This window comes from Protopterus annectens, chromosome 2.part0, assembly GCF_019279795.1.
Source record: "Protopterus annectens isolate FY-2018-M chromosome 2.part0, PAN1.0, whole genome shotgun sequence".
Taxonomy (NCBI): Eukaryota; Metazoa; Chordata; order Ceratodontiformes; family Protopteridae; genus Protopterus; species Protopterus annectens.
In genome coordinates, this window is record NC_056728.1 from 1,212,371,328 (window position 1) to 1,212,392,545 (window position 21,218).

Here is a 21,218-nt window from a genome sequence, read left to right on the forward strand (position 1 = left end):
TCAGCAAATGAGCTGTTATTAAAGCTACAGCAGCAGCTACTGCAGTATGAAATAAGACATACATGATATATTTTGTCTTCCTATAATGAGTATCAAAGAGCCAGTAGCTGCCGAATCATACTGTTATCCAAATGGTGAAAAAAAGCAGTCTTGGTGCGAACCACTCTCTGTCTATACCAAATATACAGGGGGAAAGAGTACAAAAGTGTTCAGGACTTATGATGTTTCTTTTTCTTCTGATTGCATACTTTGTTAAAGAACAGCATGCATTCTTTTTAAATGTCACTCCAGCAGTGGCACAGTGCTGGATCATTGGCTTTATTCAAACATGCTCTGTCTATACAAGAAATCTACTACAGCCAGAGAACGGTTTATAACCAGCACTTAACAGAGTACCCTAGAGGCATTAGTCAATAGAAGAACAGTTTAGAAAGCCAACCCATATTGTGGTACCTCCACTGTGGATCAGTTTAAGATCGTAAGTCTACCTGTCTGGTATTACTGTGAAGCATGGCGAGATGCCTGCATAAGGAGAATGTCCAGTAATACATTTATTTGTATTTGTTAACTGGGCAGAGCACTGATCCACATGGACAAGATTCAGGCTAAGCTCAGGAGCACTGTCAGGTTAAGTAACTTACATTGTGCCACAAAACAGACAAATGGAGGTTACAGTAATCAAACCCTGGACAATATGATACGATACATTAATAGCCTGTAACCTTATTCCCATGTGATAACTTCCAATCTTTTATCTGACTGTCAGTCACCTTGGTGGAATGAGTACACCCAGCCTAGTTACCATTGTTTTGTAGCGGTACTGTAATAAGATCAATGAATTAAGTGGAGAGAACACATAATGACATCACATCATGTCTTGATGACATCGTGCAGGCTGTATAACAAGTTGCAGTACTGAGCTGTGCCTGTTTTAGAAGCATTTACATGCAGCCTGCATCATAATTCTTCATCATCTTCTTCAAGAACTGTGTATTTGTTCCACAAGAATCAAAGCTATAGCTCACAGGAAGTGTGAGTTGATAAGGTTAATAAGGAATCCAATTAATTAGTTGTAGGTTAACAAAAAGGACTACAGATAAATTAAAACCAGTTTTAGTTAAGAAAATATTACAAAGCCATACAGTGTGCTAGCTTATTTTGTGTATGTGTTTAATTGTAACTAAATTAGCCATGGACTACATGGTCAGGCATTTGTTCACAATGAACTGCATTTAATTTTGCTGGATATCTCTGAAAGGATTGCAAATACATTTAATAAAGTTTTATTTAAATGACTGTTTTAAAGACCTTAATGGCATGATTATTTAGAAGTAAATTATTCTGTGTATTTGACTGAATTTCACGGAGCACTGGTCCAAGAGGATGGACCTTTACTCTTGGTGAACTTGAAGTTTAAGTTTCTTGGTTAGCTTACAAGGACTGCAGATGAATTATACAAAGTATTTAATTAAACTATAGTGTACAAGATTACTTTGCAAATTTTAGTTAAAAGAGCATAATATTCTGCACATTTTCACTAACAGTAACTGGGCCCTGGACTACATCAGTAGGCCTTTGATCTTAGTGAATTTGGTGTTTATGTTTACTGAATAGCTTTAAAAGGATTGCAAATGAATTAAGGGAAGCTTTCAGTTAAACAGATGCCTTTAAAGCAAGTCCAGTATAAAATGTTCACTTAAAGGTTCATTTTTCTGTTTATGTGTTTGAATTTCAGTAATGCTGAATAAGTTCTTGAGCCATGTGGCAGGGTCTTTCTTCATAATGAACTTGTAATTTAAGTTTGTTGGTTAACATTGCAAGAATTGCAAATGAATTAAAATAGAATTTAGTCAAAATGCCTGGTTAGAGAAAATGCTACCGTTCATGGGGTAAAGAACATTGATTCTATATTCAGATTGTTTCTGCTGAAATAGACAATAGGCCTCCGTTGGCATTTGTTGCTTTCAAGACAAACAACATGCAGTGATGCATTTACTGGGTGGCTAGGGAAGCTACAGCTCCCCCATTAATGGCATGACATATATATACGTCTTTAAAGTGAGAAACAGGGCACACACCTTTCAACTATACAGTATTTACCAAAAATACTGATTTCACCTATCATTTATTTCTGATTTCACCTATCATTTATTGCCAGTCACAAAATAGGGGCTGCCCCTTTTAATCCATTAATTCCTTCCTATGTGCCAAGGAGGTTGATGCATGGATTGGAAAGGGTAGTGAGAAGCAGAGAAATTAGTTCACAGGTCAAAAGACCATATTAAGAGACAGACTGTGAGACACTTTTTTTTAATCTTCATGTAAGGCGTAGATTTTCTGTTGAGGACATGATCTGAGACAGTTTACCATTTAGTGTTTTTAGTTAAGGAGAGAGCACACAGCTGTAGACAACACAGCCAAAATCGTTTTTCCAATCCAACTCCATTGCTCCATGCAGTGAACTATATACAGGTGCTACACTGCCATTTATCTGTTGAGGCTGCTTGGATGTTGAACTGTTTACAAGGTACAAAAAAGTTGTGAAACTAAAGGATTTCAGTAAAAACAAGAATCAAACTGTTTACCCGACTTAAGAGTGAAACCATTTTCATCTTGTACAACTTAATACCGACTTCATGTTCTTAAGATATACGAGATATGCTCAAATAACAAAATTCACTAAACTGATCTGCTTTTGGTGGGTTTGATTTTATTGTTTCTAGTCTTTCTGCCTGAGCTGTTGTTTAGTTTTAAGTTGATGGTTTTAACTTGATGGATTTAAGTATGCAATAGTCTTGTATCTATGTTTCAGGAATGTTGGGTGTGGACTATCTTCATATGATGAGATGAAACTGCTTTTCGAGAACGTCACTAATTTTTTTTACAGGTTTTTGCAAATTTTGAAGCTATGACTTCTGAAATTGTTGGGAGGGTTTTTTATCAGGAATGCATGATTCCATTACAGAAAAAGAAACAAACATCATCACTGCAGTGTTCTTCTTGCACTGAGAATTAAATTAACTAATTTGAAATGAGTATAGAAAAACATTACAAAAAGATGTAGTTCAAGGTATTTGCTGAAATTGGTGTAATATGAGTATTGTTGTGGCTTATACTTGTGTGTGTGTGTGTGTGGGGGGGTTGCACTATATTTAACAGTAACAAATTGGACATAATAATAATTCTTTCACTTTTCATCACAGTGAGGCCTAAGCACTGTACACAATAAGTGGCTAGGTTTAGTGGTCTGGGCAAGATGTGTGTCAAAGCAGTTAATAAAAGGCACAGTGGTGCAGTGAGTAGTTCTTGGCTGTGGTTCCTGCAGTATGGAATTTGCACATCCTCCCTATCTCAGTGTGTGCTTTTGCCAGGTGCTCTTTTTCTATAGTGTCAGAAAAATATATATTAATGTGTGTATGCTTAATGCTAATTAGAAACTAAATAAGTTAACATGTTTTTCATTCTATTTTATATGCACTGTTCTATATACAGCTGAGTTTCATATGAAACTGAAAAGATGCTTTTTGAAACTGCAGTGTGCTTTCTGAAACTTGCAAGATGCCCTCTGACCTAGTAATTGCTAGCACAGCAATATTCATGTTTATGCCTTTTGGAAATGTACTTGAGAAGCAGGTGATTATCTGCTAGGTCAGGAAGAAATGAATGAACAATGCTATATTCTGTAAATGTAATGATTTTAAACAATCAGCTCTGTTCGAAGTATGAGAACATACACAGCTGCAGAAGTTAGAGATAATATAGACAAAGGACTATGAGAGAAATGAACTGCAATCTATACTTGCTTTGTGCTCGAATTAGCCATAGTACCTTGAATGGTAACATTGCATATATCTAAATGGTGGTAGCCAAGGCCACGTTGTTTTTCTTAGGAAGTTTTTCACAAAAATTGATGGTACCAGCAGAATATTGTAAAAACAATCACTGTGAAGTAATGATGACAGAACTTGTGATTCACTACGTCAGCTTGGTAGGCAATGTCTTATTAGAAAATGTATAAAAATACTTGCATTTCCTGATTCTAGTTAGACAAACTCTGTATTAGCATGTTTTTGTCTCCTTGCTGCAAGATTAAAGTGCCTTAACCTGAACCTACCGTGTTTTGATCATTTTTAAAGTACAAATACACCTCACAGCCAAAGTCCTCCAAAACACAGAACACAGTTTATTCACAAAATAACAAAATGGTTAAGCGCTTTCGTCAGTTGACTTCATCAGAACAATACTTGCATATAAAACACTCACTTAAATATAAAACCTTACCCATAATTAAATGAACAGGTGACCAATCATTAAAAAACAGTCCTTAAAGTGGAAAAATCCATGTGGAAAGAATGATGCATAAAAAGTTAGAAATAACAATAAATACTGTATTAATTGCTGTAAAAATACTGTCACATTGATGTAATAGTAAACTACTATCATAAAATATACAAAAAAATGTGTTCTAAAACTAAAACACTAAAACATACCACATGAGAAACCTTCATATAATGTACACATTAGTTGCCTGCAATAAAAATAGGTAGTTCAACTGCCATCCCATAAATCAAATATCACTAATTGTAAGAATATAGGTGTGTAAATATAAAAATATATAAATAAAAATTCATTATAAAATACATGTCACAATTTATAAGTCTAAATTTGAGCTCTGATTTAATGCTAACATGGTCATTGAGACCAGGAGGAACAGTGGCATTCAGTTCTAACTGCCATCTAGCTTCTGCCCTAAGGAGTTGGTTAGTCCAATCACCCCCTCTTATGTCTTTACCTACTACTTCAAGAATGCCAAACTGAAAAAAGTGTTCAGGAAAAGATTTAATGTGTTTAAATAATGCATTCTTTTCATCATGCTTAGAAATATTATATAGGTGCTCATAGATCCTCCTACATAACTTCCTTTCCGTCTTTCCCACATAATATTGTTTGCATAACTGGCATACTGCTAAATACACATCTCCAGAAGTGTTGCAAGTCCCTATCCTGAACCTTACCTCAATATTATAGGGTCCCAGTAACACCGAAGGGGTACTAATAATATATTTGCAATACTCACAGGCACCACACTTAGTAGTCCCCCAGTTATTAATTTTCTTAACCTGCCCACGGTTATCCAGTAGACTTTTTAAATTCCTATTTACCTTATAAGTGAAAGAGGGTTTGTTGCCAACAATTGACCATAAGTCTTGATTACACTTAAACATATTCCAATTGTTAATGATAGTGTTTTTAACAAAGACAGATGTTTCCCCCTCAATCAACACCATAGATTTTGTGTAATCCAAGCCCTTATTGTTGTCAACTACAGGGGTGATCTCAGTAGTACCAAGTAGTGGTTTAAATCTCAAACCCCATTCATTAACAACTTGTTCCTTAATATCTTTCACAAACTTCAAGGGATAACCCCTCACTCTAAACATATCTACCAATTTATTTCAGAAATCACAGAATCAATGTCAGAGCACATTCTCACAACTCGGATCATTTGACCCTTCACAATATTCCTCTTAACATAATAGGGATGACAACTAGGAAAAAGCCAAATAGTCATTGGAAAATGTCAGTTTCCTATAAATGCGAGACTGAAAACAACCTTTAACTGAATCTTTATACAAAAATACATCTAAATAATTAATATTAGAGGACCCAAAGGAACCTGTAAATTTAAAATACTCACATTTGTCATTTAAAAATTCCATAAAAAATTCATGAAGACCATCTTTCTTCCATAAAATAAATAAATCATCTAAAAACCTAAGGTAGACCAACCACTTATCTGAAAATGTACTCCGAAAAATAAATTTAGTCTCCCATTTATACATAACTAAGTTGGCAAAAAGAGGGCACAACTATTGCCCATGGCTACACCAACAACTTGCCTGAAAAATTCCCCTTCAAACATGAAAAAATTATTTTTTAAAATAACTTCCATCAAAACCATAATGAAATTGATCATAGTGTTACCCAAGTTTGTCTTTTCAACCAATGCCTCATGGAAGAACTCTAAGCCCTTCTCATGGGGAATAGAGGTAAATAAATCCACCACGTCAATAGTAGAAAAACACACTTCATTGTCATAATAGTCATTTTTGATTCTTTTTAAGAAATCCCAGGAATCAATCAATATATGTTCAATGGGAGACAAACTTTTCCTAACCATACGATCCACAAATACCCCTAAAGGGTATGTAGCACTGTTGTTACCAGCAATGATTAAACGGTAAGGTGGGTCACTTATATTTTTATGTGTCTTGGGAATCCCAAAGGCAATAGGAATGGTAGGTAGTTCAGTATATAAAAAGTTATACATTTCTTCATTAATAGCACCTTGAAGTAAAGAATCTTCTAATAATAATCTGATCTTCCTGTGAGATATATTTATTTCATTCTTCGACACACATTCGAATTTAGTTTCATCCTGCAACATGCTAAAAATCTTGTTGTTGTAATCTACCTTATTTACAACAGTCATACCTCCCCCCTTATCAGGTTTCATAAACCTTAAATTATCATTATTTCTCAGTTGTTCCAAAGTAATTTCTCAGTCCTGGTTAAATTAAAATATTTTATATTATGTGTCCTCAATATTTGGTATATTTCCTGACAACATATTTTTTCAAAAGTGTTTAACAGGGGATGTAAAGGGGGGTTAAACAACTCTTCTTTTTCAAGCATAAAGATGTCCCACTAGTGTTAGTCTCACGGGTAGAGTCTTTGTATAAAAGGCTCAAATTTAATTTCCTTACAAAGAGCTTTAACTCAGTTAACGTATTACTAATATTAACTTTTTTAGAAGGTACAAATTTTATAACTTTCATAAAGGTAAATTTCATCTGACAGTATTTTTACAGCAATTAATACAGTATTTATTGTTATTTCTAACTTTTTATCCATCATTCTTTCCACATGGATTTTTCCACTTTAAGGACTGTTTTTTAATGATTGGTCACCTGTTCATTTAATTATGGGTAAGGTTTTATATTTAAGTGAGTGTTTTATATGCAAGTATTGTTCTGATGAAGTCAACTGACGAAAGCGCTTAACCATTTTGTTATTTTGTGAATAAACTGTGTTCTGTGTTTTGGAGGACTTTGGCTGTGAGGGTTATTTGTACTTGGATTCGTATTGCTGTGTTACACCTGGTTGGCACCGTTTTTTTGTTTAGTGTGTTCCCTCGGTGCACTGCAGCCTCCTTGTCTGGTTATGGATACCAATGAACTATCCCCTGTCTTCGAGGATGAATTTGATGCAGTTCCCTTTCCATGTGGGCAGAGGGGTGATGACAGTAGTGATGGTTTATTGCAGTTAATACTGAATTTAACCAACAAAGTTTCAGAATTGCAAGAAGCGGTTGTCCGCTTACAAAAAACGCCAATTTCATCACTTCCGGTTTCCGGAAGTGAGATCCCACTAGTGCAAAGGGAAGCAAGAGATGCTTCTCAGGCAGTCATGAATATAAGTAATGGTAACCAGGTAATGTGGATCCTTTGGAAGAAATACGCCAAACCAACAACGCAAACTCTATTAGAGGGGGAACTTGTATCTTCAATCAAAATTGTGACTGTTTGAATGACTGGAAGAAGACGGATTATGGTTTCTTTAAAAACGGAACTGTGGACACTACTAATACACTGGACTCGAGGTTAGTATCTCTAGAGACTAAACTTTATAAAGTTAGAGCCCTGCAGTGTGACAGCGCATATCTTAAAGAATGTGTGGAGAAGAAAAGGGTACCAAAAGGTTTACGTATTTATAAATTTCCGAATGGCCTAAAAAAGGGGCAACCTGAGGTTGGTGAACTGTTGGAGATGTTCGACAGGCACAGTTTGGAACTGTTGGATTTTATCATAAGGATCAATACTAAAATAATTGATGGACTTTTAAATGAAATAGATGAATTTAATAACTATATTTTGAATGATGCCAATTTTAATAGAATAAATTTTAGATATAATAACATTTTTGATAAAGTTGAATATAATGTAGGCATGAATATAGATAGGAAAAGGACGAAATTGCTTAGGGATGATTATGAATACAAACATAACATTGCTTATCCCTTGCCTAAGTCATACTGTGATGGTGAGAACATTGTTGGTAGCACTCAGACTAATGATGGTGTAGCAAGAGTTCCTATGCATATGGATAGGCAGGGGTTGGTTAACAACCAGTATGATTCTGAATTTCCCCCTTTAAGAAGATCTGCTCGTTTACAGCATAAAAACAGTTATAGGGATGAACAAGTTTTTTTAGGAGCTCAAGGGGGAGGGGTGAGAAAAAACAGCTACAGGGGACAAACGGGTTGGAAAAAGAACAGCTACCCCCAGTCTTAGTTAGTGATGAGGATTTAGAACCTGTAGATTCAAAGGCTATTACGTCGGAATTAGATGGTTTGCGTTTTACATATAAGGGCTTTAGGATTTTTAATTATGCAGGTATCAGTATTAATGAAGACATGTTTCATTTATTTATGAAAGGTATAAAATTTGTACCTTCTAAAAAAGTTAATATTAGTAATATGTTAACTGAGTTAAAGCTCTTTGTAAGGAAATTAAATTTGAGCCTTTTATACAAAGACTCTACCCGTGAGACTAACACTAGCGGGACATCTTTATGCTTGGAAAAGAAGAGTTGTTTTAACCCCCCTTTACATCCCCTGTTAAACACCTTTGAAAAAATATGTTGTCAGGAAATATACCAAAAATTGAGGACACATAAAATAAAATATTTTAATTTAACCAGGACAGAGAAATTACTTTTGGAACAACTGAGAAGTAATGATAATTTAAGGTTTATGAAACCTGATAAGGGGGGAGGTATGACTGTTGTAAATAAGGTAGATTACAACAACAAGATTTTTAGCATGTTGCAGGATGAAACTAAATTTGAATGTGTGTCAAAGAATGAAATAAATATATCTCACAGGAAGATCAGATTATTATTAGAAGATTCTTTACTTCAAGGTGCTATTAACGAAGAAATGTGTAACTTTTTATATACTGAACTACCTACCATTCCTATTGCCTTTGGGATTCCCAAGACACATAAAAATATGAGTGACCCACCTTACCGTTTAATCATTGCTGGTAACAACAGTGCTACATACCCTTTAGGGGTATTTGTGGATCGTATGGTTAGGAAAAGTTTGGCTCCCATTGAACATATATTGATTGATTCCTGGGATTTCTTAAAAAGAATAAAAAATGACTATTATGACAATGAAGTGTATTTTTCTACTATTGACGTGGTGGATTTATTTACCTCTATTCCCCATGAGAAGGGCTTAGAGTTCTTCCATGAGGCATTGGTTGAAAAGACAAACTTGGGTAACACTATGATCAATTTTATTATGGTTTTGATGGAAGTTATTTTAAAAAATAATTTTTTCATGTTTGAAGGGGAATTTTTCAGGCAAGTTGGTGGTGTAGCCATGGGCAGTAGTTGTGCCCCTCTTTTTGCCAACTTAGTTATGTATAAATGGGAGACTAAATTTATTTTTCGGAATACATTTTCAGATAAGTGGTTGGTCTACCTTAGGTTTTTAGATGATTTATTTTTTTTTATGGAAGAAAGATGGTCTTCATGATTTTTTTATGGAATTTTTAAATGACAAATGTGAGTATTTTAAATTTACAGGTTCCTTTGGGTCCTCTAATATTAATTATTTAGATGTATTTTTGTATAAAGATTCAGTTAAAGGTTGTTTTCAGTCTCGCATTTATAGGAAACCGACATTTTCCAATGACTATTTGGCTTTTTCTAGTTGTCATCCCTATTATGTTAAGAGGAATATTGTGAAGGGTCAAATGGTCCGAGTTGTGAGAATGTGCTCTGACATTGATTCTGTGATTTCTGAAATGGATAAATTGGTAGATATGTTTAGAGTGAGGGGTTATCCCTTGAAGTTTGTGAAAGATATTAAGGAACAAGTTGTTAACGAATGGGGTTTGAGATTTAAACCACTGCTTGGTACTACTGAGATCACCCCTGTAGTTGACAGCAATAAGGGCTTGGATTACACAAAATCTATGGTGTTGATTGAGGGGGAAACATCTGTCTTTGTTAAAAACACTATTATTAACAATTGGAATATGTTTAAGTGTAATCAAGACTTATGGTCAATTGTTGGCAACAAACCCTCTTTCACTTATAAGGTAAATAGGAATTTAAAAAGTCTACTGGATAACCGTGGGCAGGTTAAGAAAATTAATAACTGGGGGACTACTAAGTGTGGTGCCTGTGAGTATTGCAAATATATTATTAGTACCCCTTCGGTGTTACTGGGACCCTATAATATTGAGGTAAGGTTCAGGATAGGGACTTGCAACACTTCTGGAATTGTGTATTTAGCAGTATGCCAGTTATGCAAACAATATTATGTGGGAAAGACGGAAAGGAAGTTATGTAGGAGGATCTATGAGCACCTATATAATATTTCTAAGCATGATGAAAAGAATGCATTATTTAAACACATTAAATCTTTTCCTGAACACTTTTTTCAGTTTGGCATTCTTGAAGTAGTAGGTAAAGACATAAGAGGGGGTGATTGGACTAACCAACTCCTTAGGGCAGAAGCTAGATGGCAGTTAGAACTGAATGCAACTGTTCCTCCTGGTCTCAATGACCATGTTAGCATTAAATCAGAGCTCAAATTTAGGCTTATAAATTGTGACATGTATTTTATAATGAATTTTTATTTATATATTTTTATATTTACACACCTATATTCTTACAATTAGTGATATTTGATTTATGGGATGGCATTTGAACTACCTATTTTTATTGTAGGCAACTAATGTATACATTATATGAAGGTTTCTCATGTGGTATGTTTTAGTGTTTTAGTTTTAGAACACATTTTTTTGTATATTTTATGATAGTAGTTTACTATTACATCAATGTGACAGTATTTTTACAGCAATTAATACAGTATTTATTGTTATTTCTAACTTTTTATGCATCATTCTTTCCACATGGATTTTTCCACTTTAAGGACTGTTTTTTAATGATTGGTCACCTGTTCATTTAATTATGGGTAAGGTTTTATATTTAAGTGAGTGTTTTATATGCAAGTATTGTTCTGATGAAGTCAACTGACGAAAGCGCTTAACCATTTTGTTATTTTGTGAATAAACTGTGTTCTGTGTTTTGGAGGACTTTGGCTGTGAGGTGTATTTGTACTTGGATTCATATTGCTGTGTTACACCTGGTTGGCACCGTTTTTTTGTTTATCATTTTTAAAATATATTTTTCCTTTGACAGTTGTGGTCCTTCGAACCGGAAACACCTCTCACTCTAGGCTCAGGTCAGAATTGGGCCCGGTGGCATGTACCCGTATGGAGAAGTGGCCACATCGGCTCTTCTGTCTTGAAAGACCTCCGACTGAATTGTCGTTCGAAAGAGGCCAGCCACTGTTTCTGATCTGGGATTGGAGGACGAGTCAACGTTTCGGTGGATCAACACACAAAGGGTCAGGTAAGGAGGAATTTACCTTTTTTCTGTTTTGGATCAGGGACTTGTTACAGTATTGTTTTGTCGGGGAGATTTGCATGTGCAGATCAGGGACAAAAAGATTGCTGTCTTGTCATAGATCAGGGAAACAGAATAGGTAGGCAGTTATTCTAGATAAACTGTGAAAAGGTGTAAAATCGTGGTACCACGTGATAAGAAGGGTTACGTAACAATTTCTAACTTAGCTAAGGCAACATGGGAAATCAGTGCACAAAAAGTTCCCGAGACCCTCCCCTAACCAAAGACGCAAAATATATGCAATTACAGCATGCCGATAATGTTAAGTATTATACAAAATGGGTTGATAAATACAAATTTGATGGTAATTTAGATAAACCTTCACTTATTAAACTTGTTAGACAACTTAAAACAGACGCAAAAGGTCAGCTAAAAAAGCAACGACAGTTAGAAGTCCCTCAGGCACACAGGTGGCTTGAGGAAGCAAACTGCAGGGAACAAAAGATTAAAAATTCAAAAGCAATGTTCTTAGATAAAGAAGATAATAACTTGGCAATAGCAACAGCCCCTCCTCCACCCCCTCCGCTTCCCTTAGCAGAATATGAAGCGAGTTGACAAGCTGATCCACCTCCGCTATACCCAGCTGTTCCTGCAAAATCAAAACCGTTTGTCAGAGATCCTATCGAGACCAGGTCTCGAACACGCAACTTGAGAGGGGATATTGAATTATATGAAATAAATAAAAATTCACAAGCTATGAGTGAAGAAGACATATGTCCACTCATAGAAGTACCAAATCCGCAGGCAGGACAGGATCCAACTCTTCTAGTATATAGACCGTGGACTCCGGAAGACATCCGGAAAGCCACAGAGGGAATTCCCCATCCAAAAGTTAATTTTAGAAAATTCTTAGAAGACTTACAAGGCATGAGGTTAAGTTACAATTTGAATGGAGAAGAGGTAGAGAAAGTAGTTAGACAAATCATAGGTCCAGATTGGTACATGATTAGTGGCAACTGGAATCCCTGCGACGCTGAGCTTAGACCACTCCCACATAGTAATGCAGAACTGGACAACAGAGTGAAAGGTCTGACAGACCGAATCTCTGAGAAATGGAAGCCTAGGGCTGATTGGACTTGCATTAATCAATGCATACAACAAGAAGATGAAACTGTTGATAGATATTATGCCAGATTATTAGAATGTTTTAATAACCATTGTGGAATGCAGGTACCTGAAGATCAAACACATGATTCCCCATATGAGCAACAGCTAAAGAATGCATTTTTAAAAGGCAGTATTGCGCCCATTAGCAGCTTTATTACAAAGCACATGGTAGATCATCATACAAGTAGATTACAGTCATTACTTGAATATGCAAGACATGCCGAAAGGCATTTTAATAGCAAAAAGAAAAAGAAAACTCAAGTATTTGCAGTAGAAGATGGATCAGAAGTTTTTGTAGTACAAACCGGGAAGAAGGGTAAGAAAAATACCCAGGGAAACAAGCAATCTGATAAACGATCAGAGGACTTTGAGGAGAGAAAGAAAAGGGGTGAATGTTTCAAAAGTGGGAAAAAGGGACATTTAGCAAGGGATTGCAGGCAAAATAAAAAGGTAACCACAGAAGACAAGGAGGGTGAAGAATGACTATATGACAGTCAAGAATCACTGGATAGGAATAAATGAGAAAAGACAAATGCAAATGTGATAGAAAGGGTAGAGGATGTGACAGAAGAAATAGAGGATGTACATGAATTCAAAGATAATGAAGAAAATGAAATTTTGGACTTAGCATTATTGAGCTTAGAGCTCTACTTGGCAGACACAAAACCGGAAGTTACACTTCTGGTAGAGGGGAAGGAAGTTAAATTCCTATGTGACTCAGGGGCTTCACGGACCCTGATACATCCTTCCAAGCCACCAGAAAATTCAGAATCACTTGACTACATATTAGTGAAAGCAGCTAATGGACAGCTGTATCGGGAGCCACTTTCCCACAACATAGCAATAACTGACCCAGTTTCAGGGATGACCCAGAAAAGCAAAATTGTTGTTTCTGCAAAATGCCCAGTGAATCTCTTGGGAAGAGACCTAATGCAGATATTTGGCATAGCCGTAGTTCCAACTATGCAGGGTATCGAGGCACAGCGACAAATGGATACTTTTGTAGTGCGACCGGAGGGTGAAACATTTTATTGGTACAGCCAGGACTTAGTTACGACTGGTCCAGGGGCAGTGACCGAGGAACTGATGATTCCTATTTCTGCGTGAAACAACTGATAGCCATCAGTAAGTCCCCCTCCCTCGACACTGACAAACAGCATTTGTTGCATTGCACTCTGTATTACTGTAACAGACCAGGACCTGATAAAGAATATGAGCAAGAACTGTTTAGAAACCATGCTAATAGATTAGTATTACGAAACTTGTACTGGGACACAGAAGGAAACAGTGTAGTAAGCTGTTCATTGCCCCAGGAATTCCTAGCACTTTACAAATCTAATCGATTACCACATGTAAGTTTAACTAAAGATAGAAATTTGAAGTGGGCAGACCTAGGAGAAAAAGTCACAAGGTGGGAAAAGCAGACAGAGTTAGAACTTTCCGAACAGGGAGTACAAAAGCAAAAATTAAATTGGATAACACAGACACACCCAGCTGTGCACTCACAGGCAAGTGAGGATAGCTGAGTAGCACTCTTACTAGAGGAAGAGGAAAAAGCTTTACGAGACATACCAGAGACTCTCTGGTCAACAGGGAAATCAGATGTAGGACTTATTCGTACAGCAGGACCAGTTACTATCACGCCAAAATCAGCATTTAGACCTCAAAAGAGACAGTATCCCTTAAGAAAGGACGCAGAAATAGGAATCAAACCTATAATAGCAGCCTTACTTAAGGAAGGAGTCTTAATAGAATCTCCTGATTCACCGTGTAATACACCCTTATTTCCTGTTAGGAAAGCAAATGGAGAATGGCGTATGGTCCAAGATTTACAAGCTGTAAATGACACAGTTATACCCAGGGCACCTACGGTGCCAGATCCACACACCTTATTCATAGGTTCATAGGTTCATACTAGGCTATCTGCCCGAGGGCATTTACAAGCCTAGCCCATAGTTTTGTGGCTTACGCCACCCCTTTAGTATGGGGAACTATACCCATTATTTTGCTGTGCCTCTGTTGAGCAGTGACACTGAGGTAATCCCTGGGGTATATCTGCGATCTCCCATCCATTGGTCAAGATTTCTCTTGAACAAGGCCAGCGAGGTGCTCTGCCTCACATATACCGGGATTTTATTCCACAGCATAGGGAGTCTTTGGGTGATGAATCTATCCCTCCAGCACGTCCTATTAATAGCCGTGTCGAGGTTTAAGTCTCCCGCCCTTGTGGCTCTGACGGATCTAGATTTTTTGAGGTGAAGCATATTCATCAAATCTGGGTTTGACATGGCCTTGTATGTTAGGCAAAGGTCACCTCTGAGCAAGCGGTAAGCGACTGAATAGAGCTGGAGTTCTTTCAGTCGGGCAGCATAGGACAGATGTTTGAGACCCTTTATCCTTTTGGTGAGAAACTTTTGTGGCCTCTCCAGCTGCTGCAAGTGTCGGGTCAGATACATTCTGAATGGGGCATTGTACTCAATCATTGGTCTGATGAGTGATGAGTATAGGAGACTATGACCTCCCTTGATCTAGATGAGAATCCCTTCATGATAAGGTGGGCAATGTAGAAGGTCTTCCTAACTACTTTAGCTACATGGGTGTCGAATGACAGACTACTATCAACCTGGGTCCCCAGGTCCCTGATAACTTCTTCTGTACTCAGTGGATTGCCACCTATTTGGTAGCTAGGGGTAACCTTGTTTTTCCCGAAGGGTATGACTATGCATTTTTGGCATTTAACTTTAGGCCATGGCTCTGGCACCAGTTATCCGTTTCTGTGAGACCCTTCTGAAGGATATCTGTGTCAGATGTGTTTTCTACTATGGCCCAGTTTGCAGTCATCTGCAAACTTTGTCAGCCATAACCCTCCTGTGTTTGCTTGTACTTGGAAAAGTAGATGCCAAACAAGAGTGGGCCCAGGACTGAGCCCTGTGGTACACCACTTGTGACAGGCTTTGAGTCTGACATGGCCAGCAACTCTGACCCTGTGGGTTCTGTCACTCAGCCAGTTTGCAACCCATCTTGTGATGTATGGGTTAACATTTAAGCTGATGAGTTTTTCAATGATACCCGAGTGGGGTATTGTATCAAAGGCCTTTGCCAGATCGAGGTAGGCTGTATGGACTGCCTTTCCCTCATCAATGGCTTTGGTGACTGTTTCGAAAAAGTCAACCAAGTTTAGAAGGCATGATCTGCCTTTGACAAAGCCAAACTGGGATGGATCCAAAGTCTGCAAATTCCCTATGTCTTTATTTATGAGGTCCATTATGATCCTCTCCATGGCTTTGCAGATAAGGCTTGTCAAGCTAATGGGCGGTAATTTCCAGGGTCGGTGGAGGCACCGCCTTTGTGAAGTGGGACCACAGTTGCAGTGCGCCACTCCTGGAGTGTATCCAGAGGTAAGACTATGATTAAACAGCTGTCCTAGCTGTGGGTTTAATTCCTCGTTGAGTTTGTGGAGCACACAGCCGGGGACACCATCAGGTCCCATGGATGCTGTGTTTTTGCTTTGGAGAGAGCAGTTCTCACTTGGGCGTTGGAGATGTTTGGGGGCTGCAATCGCTTGGTATAGATATCTCTCCTTTTGGGGAGGGGAGAAGTTTGCACTGAACCTGTCAGCCAGTATGTTGGCAATGTCTGTAGGATCAGTAATCTTCACATCATTTTGAACTAGTTCTGAGCATATCTGGGAGTTTCCTCCCAGGTTTCTAACATAGCTAAAGAAGGCCTTATGATTGTCTTTTGAGTCTTTAGCTATTTTTCTCTCAAAATTTGCTTTGGATGATTTTATGAGAGCTCTTAGTTTTTTACTTATAGTGATCAAGGGTGTCTTACCTTTTAAGGATTTTGCTCTATCTTGTAGTAGCTTCCTCCTTTTGTTGTAGAGTTTGTTTATGGCTGGGGTCCACCAGAGTGGACGCTTGCCTTTGGTACAAAGAGTCTTTGTTTTGCTTGGGATTGCCTTATCCATGCAGTCGTGCAGGTGCTGGTAGAAGGCATTTGTAAGTGATTCAGCGGCTTGAGTACTGTTTTCCGTCGGCTCGGGGCCTTAAAGGAGACCACACTAGTCTTTAGAAGTGTGAAGTCGGCTTCGAGAAGTTCTTTACTGTGGTCTTTTTATTTCAGGTGGGGTGGGATGAGGACCTCCAGCGAGATTAGTTGTGATCTGATCTCACCAGTGAGGGGTATACTTCGGTGTTGAACATTGTGCTCCCATGTTCGTGATGATGAGATCAAGTATGTTTTCTCCTCTTGTGGGGATGGTGACTAGTTGTTCCATGGCATTTGAGTTTATGAATTCCAGGAACATTTGGGCTAGGGTGTTTGGGCTTGAGTAGTGTTCCCAGTCTATATTAGGGTAATTGAAGTCACCTAGTATGATGGTGTTTGGTGATACATTTATCCCCTCTAGTGTTTTCAGGAAGGCCATGTGAGGTTCCTGAGTTTGTGAGGTGGCCTGTAACATGCTACAATTTGCAGAGCAGTCTTGCCTATGGTTAATTGCACCTGGATGGTCTCCTATGCATCGATGCGTTGCCACCAGTCTTGAGGTGTGGGTGTCTTTGATGAATATGGATACCCCCTCCTTTCTTGGTATTGTCCGGATTTTGGGGCGGAACGCATGATAAGAGGTAAAACCTGATAGTGCTGGGGTGCTCTCAGGAGCCTTGAACCAGGTTTCTGTCACTGCACAGACATCGATGTTCTCCATACTGAGAAGGGCCTCGAGTGCGTGCATTTTGAGATTTAGACTTCTGGCATTGAGCAGCATTACCCTTAGTTTTTCCTTTTTGTGTTCTAGGGTGGTAGGTTTAGAATTTGAGCCTTGCCTAAAAAAGGCACTATGGGGTGGCAAGAGCCTTTGCCAATATCCGGAATCCCAGGGTGACAGGTGCAAGCCGTCCCTTGCGAAGCAGCGTGGCTTGTCCAGCATGTCATCCCAGGCAGACAGACATTGGATCCCCTTTGAATGACACCAGAGTTTAAGCCAATTGTTAAAGCTGATCATCTTATCTCTGTATTGTGGCATCATTCTTGGTGAAGGTAGGATACTGCTCAAGGTCAGGGTCATACCTGCCTGGGCTACATAATCAGAGAGCTCCTCAATGTCTCTTTTCATGTAGTCCAAGGAGGTGCGTCTCAGGTCGTTTACACCAGCGTGGACAATGACTGAGTCATATTTGTACCTGCTGTTGAGAGACCTGAGTGCTTGCGTTATGTGGCGGATTCTAGCGCCCGACAGGCAGCTTACTGTGACCTTCTCCTTACTCAGTCTGGTGAGCGGGGCGTCAGTGTGTCTGACTATGGAGTCACCAATGACTAGTGTGTCTGGCATTGTGTTTGGCCTTAAGGGCTGTGACTGTTTGACACTCTGACTGTGAGGTCTATGTGTTGCAGGTGTTGTGTTCTGAGGTGGTGGTTGTTTGGGTGTCTGCTTTGGTGGCCTCTGCTGTTTTGGTAGATTTTTGATCAGAGCCGAGTATGTCTTTGTGTGTTTATGTGTATGATTTGAGGTTGTGATGGTACTATGTGAGACTGGGTCTATAGTGTGTGTGGTAACCTTCTCCTCCTGACTGGTCTTGCCAGTCCTATGTTGAGAGAGCTCAGCCTCCAGTTTGGCCGTATAGTTGCATCTCTCGCATGTATTTGTGTTTTGTGGGAGGAGGAGAGGGTTGTCTGTGTACATGAGGCAATTGTAACATTGCCTCAGTATTCCCAGGTTCACCAGCTGAGCAGGAGAGGACACTAGCAACTGATCCCTCGACATGCTAGAAGGACTAGACAAAAAACTTTAAAAGAGATTCGGGGGACGTGGTGACGAGAAATGGGGGTTTGCCTTTTTGGGGTGCTATCTATAAGAGTGCCGTATCAAGGTAATAAGTACTGTAGGAGCAAGTGCTAGGTTTAACAGATAGAGAAAAGTCTACTTGGAGTCAAGTAGAGATGATCTTTAGGTATTAGAGAAAGTGCTAGTAACAGGGATGCTTAAAGGTAAGACTGAAAAGAATGCACTCTGCAGTGTGCACTAGAGAAGTTAGATATGAAAGTAGGTAACTTGAGTTTTACCTGTTTAAAAAGTTAAGGTTTAGTGGAGAGTTACTATTTTTAAAACAGCAAGATGGACTGAAAGGGGTGGTTACTTTTGTATTTTGGTACTATGAAATACTGTAGGATGGCCAATAAATTTAAATAATTGAAGGGGTGGGATTTCAAAAGTGATGGTTTTGTGATTACTCACATAAGCCAGTGAAAGTAGAGAGAAATGAGATATATGGTCAGATTAACATAAGAGGTGGGCAACTAGAAAGACAGTGGTATTTAACAAGACAACTTAAATGGGTGGGCGGGAGGGGAAAAATTCTGCCTGACTCAGAACAGAGAGAGCTGTGGTCTCTTTTGAAGTTTTAATATGCTGTTAAACAGAATGCAAGCAAAACACAAGGTAAAGAAAACAAACTACAGTATTCAAAATATAGAAAGGCAATACAGAAATACAAAAAATAACAGCAAACTAACCTTTCCTTCACAGCAAAGTGTAGCAGAGTCTGGATGAGGCTTTCTGTTAAAGCTCTGAAATGTTTTAGTTTACTCCTTAAATAGAAATTTTAGTTCCTAGCTCCACCCCCTCTGTTAACAAGTGATTAACCTTAAGTGACCTTTTCTGTCTTATGAATGAGTCCTTAATTAATCAGTTCTTATTTCTGCCTGACTCAGAACAGAGAGAGCTGTGGTCTCTTTTGAAGTTTTAATATGCTGTTAAACAGAATGCAAGCAAAACACAAGGTAAAGAAAACAAACTACAGTATTCAAAATATAGAAAGGCAATACAGAAATACAAAAAATAACAGCAAACTAACCTTTCCTTCACAGCAAAGTGTAGCAGAGTCTGGATGAGCCTTTCTGGTAAAGCCTTTGAAACCTCAACAGAAGTATTTTTCTGAGTAGATATTAGCAATGCATTTTTCTCAATACCAATAGACCCTGACAGCCAATATTTGTTTGCATTTACATTTCAGGGGAAACGGTATACATATATGAGACTACCACAGGGATATTGTGAAAGCCCAACAATATTCGCACAAGAAATGGCAAGTAACCTGGCGGGATTTATCCCCCGAAAGGCAGTCAGATTTTACTTTATGTAGACGACATTCTGCTGGCAGCCCCCACCCATCAAGAATGCAGAGAGGATACCATAGCATTATTATGATTTTTAGCCACTCAAGGACACAAGGTAAACAAAAACAAACTGCAACTTTGGAAAAAACAGGTCAAATACCTGGGATATGTAATATCCAAAGAAGGCAGAATATTAGATGAAGACAGAAAAACAGCAATATTACAAGCACCTAAACCAACTACCAAGAAGGAAATGATGTTCTTCCTGGGTACTACTAACTTTTGTCAGAGTTGGATTCCAAACTATGCTTTGGAATCTGCTCTGCTGACTAACTTGATATTCAAAAAGCCGATGGCAGCACAAGATTTATTACAGTGGACACCAGAAGCAAAATCAGCTTTCTGCAAACTGAAACAACTGATAGCTTCTTCCTTAGTTTTAGGATTACCAAACTATCATAAGCGATGTTTCCAAACTGTAGACTGTAAGCAAGGTTATATGACATCAGTGTTAACACAACAGCATGGGGACAAACAACACCCCATAGCTTACTATTCATCACAGCTAGACCCAGTGGCGCGATCCTTGCCCCACTGTGTACAAGCAGTAGTCGCAGCTGCAATGGCAGTGCAGGCTTCAGCCTCAGTAGTATTGTTCCACCCTCTCACATTGAGAGTGCCTCGTGCAGTCGCGATTATTTTACTGGAAGAAAAAGTAGCATATCTTTCGCCTGCTAGACATCTTTCCTGTATGACTATACTGTTGAGCCAACCTCATATGACAATTGAACGATGCACAACTTTGAATCCGTCAACCTTGCTCCCAACCCCTGCAGATGGCAAACCACACTGTTGCCTGCAGGAGATTGAGCAAAAGACACTACCTAGAAAAGACCTTACAGATGTTCCCTTGGATGATGCCGAGGTGACATACTATGTGGACGGCTCGTGCAGGCAAAAAGGGTCCTACAGGACAGAATCTAGTGGGGTATGCAGTAGTTTCTGATACCGAGATTTTAGAAGCAAAGTCTTTACCACACAACTTATCTGCACAAGCAGCAGAATTGATTGCCTTGACAAGGGCATGTACCTTAGCAAAAGGTAAAAAAGTAAACATTTTTACTGACAGTCAGTATGCTTTTTCTACTGTACATGTTTTTGCGCAGCAGTGGAAAAATAGAGGAATGATAACATCTACTGGTAAACTAATTAACCATGTGCAATTTATTTTAGATCTATTAGACTCTATTCAGTTACCTCAAAAAGTAGCTATTTGCAAATGCGTAGCTCATACCAAGTAACAGGATAGAATTTCAAAAGGTAATGCGAGGGCTGATACAGCTGCAAAACAACCAGCTTCAGCTTCAGAAGTTTTTCTTTTGAGTGAGGAATTACAACCATCTGAGATTTTATAAAAATGAATAGTATCCTCCGCTGAAAGT

At 38.4% G+C, this 21,218-nt stretch overlaps 1 protein-coding gene across 2 annotated transcripts in view; it reads right to left on the reverse strand.

Moving 5' to 3' along the window:
• The window catches only part of YIPF7 (Yip1 domain family member 7), a 355,884-nt gene that overhangs the window by 614 nt on the left and 334,052 nt on the right, over positions 1-21,218 (reverse strand). The window lies entirely within an intron of this gene.